This window comes from Coffea arabica, chromosome 8e (genome assembly GCF_036785885.1).
Source record: "Coffea arabica cultivar ET-39 chromosome 8e, Coffea Arabica ET-39 HiFi, whole genome shotgun sequence".
NCBI lineage: Eukaryota > Viridiplantae > Streptophyta > Magnoliopsida > Gentianales > Rubiaceae > Coffea > Coffea arabica.
The window spans coordinates 8,668,210-8,674,066 of NC_092324.1; positions in this window are offsets into that span (position 1 = coordinate 8,668,210).

Below are 5,857 nucleotides of genomic sequence, written 5' to 3' on the forward strand. Positions count from 1 at the left end.
AAAGTTTGTGGAGCAAGATTTTCTCCAAAATTTTTGAAAAATAAGGGCTAATAGCACTCAAAAGTTTCGGCCAGCAAGAATCTTTCAAAACAGAAATTTTCCACCAAAAATTGCAACCAAATCCAACCAAAATTCAACCTTTCCAAGAGATATACACATAAGCCACAATATCAAGCTTTAAAGCACCAAAATCTACTGCAAACATTCATCATAAAAGCACAAGAATGAATCTTAAGTCATCTACCTAGTTTGCCATGAAGACACAAGAAATTTTCCTCAAGTCATCTACCTAGCTTGCCATGAAAATACAAGAAATTTTCCTCAAATCATCTATCCAAGAAATTTCAAGATAAGAAAGAGTAGGAGAGTTTCTTAACTTAATACCTCAAACCCCAAGATAAGTTGCAAGACAAGAACTTTCTTCCTCAAATGATTCCACCAAAAGCTTCCCTCCAAGTTTAACTCAAGATTAATCAGTGTGGATTAGGGTTGGTGTTTGGATTTCTCATGGATTGAGCAAGAAATCAAGGCTAAGAAAATGGAAGTTTTTCTCTCTTTTCTTGCTTCCTAATTTCAGCCAAGATGGTGAAAAGGGAAGGGAATTTTTGGCTAAAAGAAAGATAAGAAGGAAAGAAAGCCTTTAGTCAACAAAGCTCTTGATTGCCAACACTTGGCAAGCCAAGTTTTTTCTTCTTTTTTTTCTTTTCCCCCTTTTATTGGTCAAGAATTTTGGCCAGCCATAGGACAAAATTAGGGGAGGATAAATGAAAGAAAATTAAGAAAATTAAGGAAAGAAAGTATTGGTCAAGTGGCATCTTCGACCAGTAACAAACGGCGCGAGTCGGTTCAAGCCTATTTTCTTAACTCTCTTGTACTTTTGTTGTAACTTATGATTTACTAACTTACTCTTAGCACTTTTAATCACATAATTCCTCTAACACCACACCCGGTCTAGTCCATCAAATATAATGCGTATATCTCACTAGTCAGTCAACTACCTTAATGTACTACGAAACTTAACATGCACTAGAATATAAAAGGAAACGAGAAAAATTTTAACTTAACCTTTAAAATCACTATCAATTAGGGCTAGCAAATAAGCAAGTAAAGTAAAATTAAAAGGAAATATAAATGAGTTTTTCTAAAACAGGAGAAATTTTGAAATAATTTTCGGGTCCTCACATTTGGAGCCGGGTTCTTCCAGCAATGTTGGGAGATTGTAAAGGATGATGTGATGGAGATGGTCATAGAGTTCTTCTAGGGGGTGCAGTTGCTGTAGAGTTTTACCAGTATTTTGATTGTGTTGGTGCCCAAAGCGTCTGGTGCCATCGGTTGGCGTGACTTCTGACCAATTAACTTGGGTAATGTCTGCTTAAAAATTATTTCTAAGATCCTGGCTACAGAGTTAACGGTTTTCTACCGTGACTTATTTCCTCGTGGCAAACAGAGTTTATTCTTGGGAGGTTTATACATGATAATATACTAATTGTCCAGGAGTTTGCGTTGGATAAGGATAAAAGGTTAACTCAGTCGAATGTGGTGTTGAAATTAGACATGGAAAAGGTGTATGACCAAGTAGAGTGATCATTTTTTATTTTTATACTCCGTCGGTTTGGGTTTCGAGAATGGGGAATAGATCTACTTTTTTGTACCCTTTCGAATACATGGTTTCAGTACTAATTAATGGCGAGCCAACGGATTTTTTCCGCTCCTCGCACGGGGTGCTACAAGGTGATCTATTATCTCCCGTTCTTTTTGTGCTGATCGTGGAACATTTGGGAAAAGCAATCTAGCAGGTGTTCCAATAGAACGAGCGGTGGTATTATGGATCGGCTGGTGTCAAGGTGCCTTACCTAGCATTTACGGATGACATGTTAGTGTTTGCCATGTGCTCTAGGGACTGCCTAGAGGCTTTGGGTAGGGTCTTCCATGAGTATCAGTCGATGTTGGGGCAAAAAATAAATGTACAGAAATGTTCTTTCATCCTCTCTAAGCGGGCAACGGAGGAACAGATGCTATTAGTATCATCTATATTGGGCTTTCAATGGCAAACTTTTCCATTCACTTACTTGGGGGCCCCAATAACACGAGGGAGATATCTTTGCGTGTATTGCGATGGAGTCTTATCTAAAATGAAGGCATGACTTTAGCACTAGAGTGCGAGGCTTCTCTACTGCGGGTAAGTTAATGTTACTAAAACATGTTTTATCCTCTATACCATGCTATTTGATACAAGTGCTCAACCCTCCAAAGGCAGTTTTGGTGAAAATAGGTTGCTTGTGCAATGCATTCCTCTGGAATGTGAATATGAAGGAGCACCGCATACATTGGACATCATGGGAAAATGTTTGTTACCTAGTGGAGGAGAGGGGACTGGGGATACGATGCCTAGAGGACATGGTTGCGGCTTTTTCTTGTAAGTTATGGTGGCTATTATGTCAAAATAATTCCTTTTGGGCCTCATTTACACATGCAAAGTTTATTCGTAGGAACCACCCTTTGTTGATTTCAATTGATAGACCTTCTTTATTGTGAAGAAGGATACTGGAGGTCATGGATTTTGTTGAAAGCAGTACACGATGGTGTGTAGGGAGAGGATTTGTCGATTTTTGGCATGACTGTTAGCTCTTTGACTCCCCACTAGCGGTGATCGGTCAGAAATCTGTTCCTCCACATATGCTTCTTGCTAAATTTTATAGAGCGATTAGTTGGGATAAAGAGAAGTTAGCTACCATGATCCCAATGGACTTGGTCGTTAAGCTACTGGAAATACAACTAGATCTTTCCTGAGACGACTACATAGTATGGACACCATCTCTTAATGGAGGTTTCTCTATTAACACTGCATGGGGAGGATGGAGACAATGGAGAAATACCTCAATGCTGAATAAGGTTATTTGGTGTCCTACCTTTCCTCTTAAAATGTCATTCTTAGCTTGGCACTTATTGCATAACTTCATTCCATTGGAGGGGATTCTCAGGAAATGAGGAATGCAGTTGGCATCTAGATGTCATTGTTGTTTCCAGGCTAAGGAAATGGTGAAGCATGTGTTTGTGCAGGGGCTAGTAGCTAGCTCAATCTGGGAACATTTTCAGCGTCATTTTGGGATGATAGAAACTATGACATCTAATGTAGCGTCCAAGTTGATGTCGTGGTATCTCTCAGTGCCGTATGGGACGGCATCTCATGTTAGGAAAATTCTACCGATAGTTATCTGCTGGGGCACCTAGAAGTAGCGAAACCTGGCGGTGTTTGAAGGAGAAACTTTTCTCCAGATAGGGTAATTTGGGTAGTGGACAAATTTTTGGAGCAAATCGGTTGGGCCAAGGGATTTCGGGTCTCCCACTTCCGAAGGGACAACGATTGCACGTGGGAACGGTTTGCTATTTGCATGGTCAAATCCATTAAGTTTGTCCCAGTCGTGTGGGAAAGACCCCCTATGGGATCTCTCAAACTCAATATGGATGCGAGTGTTTGTGACGCCCCCACTTCTCCCAAGGGCAAATCCAAGGGTATCCACAGGACGCCTGCCCAACTCTCGCCAAGACTCGAGACAATTCCAATTCAAACCTAGTCTAATACTAACAATGAAAATCGAAATAAAGGTACGAAATCATTTCCATACATAAATATCCAATCTTACATCACAATTTCAATTTTACAATCACTTTTTCCAAAATATACAACATCCAAAAGTGTCTAGTTGATTACAATCAAAACACTAATACAAAAGTGTCTCAAGTCGGCATTTCCTTAACTCCTTCCAATCGGGTTCCTGTTAAGGAAAACAAACTAATGGGATGAGTTGACGCTCAGTGAGGCCAAGAAAATCATGCAAGCAAGTAATTCAAGTAGCAATAAAACTGGTACGAGAGATAAAGCTATAACATTCAAGCAATTTCCGAATATTCACAAAACATAATCAAGAAGGATACGGGAGCTCTTAGGAGCTCATTTCCACTTGCTTTGCCAAAGTTCAATCAAATAGTCCGTAGAACTTTACTTATTCCATTTATGATTCTGAGTCGAATGAGAGGTACCTCCCACCCGAATCGGTGTGGTAAATGCTATCGCTTAGAAACCCGATTATACAATTATAATTATAAGGGTTGATGACATTCAGTCCAATCGACAAATACCATTATAGGCCAATGAGCGCACTCCAATCGGCAGTCATACAGTTCAATTATGAATCGAGGAGATTCACTCCAATGACATATACAACCATAGCATATAATGCAATTCAATTCAGGCAATTCAATTACAATTCATTTTATTGAGAACGCATTCAATAAAGTACACACTCGACTCAGCAGTTATAACCCATCCATTTCATAATGAGCAATTCATATAATTTTCAAATATTCATGCACTTGACACTCACCAATTGAAACAAGAGAGTAAGTGCGTAAACAAGTCTTTAGGTATTCCCCTCAAGATCCTCTTGAAGGTCTTCTTGAGCATCTGAGCAAACAATAGTTTTCTATTACACACTATCACTTAAAACCCCTAATTATCAAGGAAGATTGCACTCTTGTACAATTTAAGAAAACGTCACGAAAATGAGTCTTAATTTCTCATAAATTGAAACTCGAAAGTGGGGTTTAAATATACAAGAAAAATTCAATTTTTATCTTTGAAATCGTTGGACGGAAACGAGTAGGTATAAATCATTTTTTTCAAACGAACGATCGAAGATGGACTGTAGAAGCTGCGTCACAATCCGGCCAAGAATTATCGAATTCAGGGGCATTCTTTGAAAAATCATAACTTACTCTCTTGATACCGTTGGAAACTACTTCCAAAGTACTAAAAATTCCTAGAAGACACTTTTCCATAATTTCAAATGGAAGACATTCAAATTTTGGGTCCAAGAGGCTGTTTTGGAATACCAAAACAGTTTTGGGTTGATTTTTGGTAAAGTTTGGAAATTCAGCAAAATTCACACAATGCGAGCTAGCCTCTGAAATTTGGAACTCAATTAGAGTTATAATCAAAGTTTAAAACACAACAAGCGGAACAAGAATCGGAGTTTTGAGCACCAAGATATAGCGGCTCAAAGTTACTGAAATTTTCTCACCAACCAATGGTTTTCCAGATTTAAAATGGGAACTTTAAGACTTTGGTTGAACATCGAAATGGATTTGGAATGGTACCAAATTTGGTAGTATTATCCTACCATATGAGGGCTATTCCTCTGCCAAATCTCATACAAAAATTCGCACGGGGAGTCAGTTAACAAAATCATTAAATTTCCAAGAATTTCCAAGGCAAAACTGCCTTGTGCATTCATCTCCCTTTTCTCAAACATTTGGCCAATGAAATATTTTCAAACATGGTCAAATTATGAAGACAATGTCTAAGAAACATTCAAAATATGTTTGATAGGTGATTATCACCAAGAGTTTCGAAATAACAACTCCCAAATCAAGATTAGCTATAAATCAGTCCAGAATTAGGGTTTTCTTTCACAAAAACAGCTCTGAAATCTGGCCACAACTTACTCAATTCAACTCAGAATTGAGCGTGGTCAGTGGCATTGAAAACTACATTCATAAAGAAGGAATCGTTTTAAAATTCTGTCCACAGCTAGCTCATATTTGAGCATCAAATCGCAACTCAAAACAGGGCTTCCAGTACAGACGAGAAACAGAACAGGCAACTTTACAAGATTGGTACGGCTCACTCAAGTAGAGTCAGGGCATGCATTTTATACCGTTGGAAAACTGGAAGTGTCTAATTTCTAATGCCAAAAACGGCACTTGATTTTGACATCGGAGCAAAGAGTTATGGCCGAAACAAAACCACTGCCAGAAAGGCTCTGGTTACGTTTCCAGTTTTGCTATATTTTCGAAA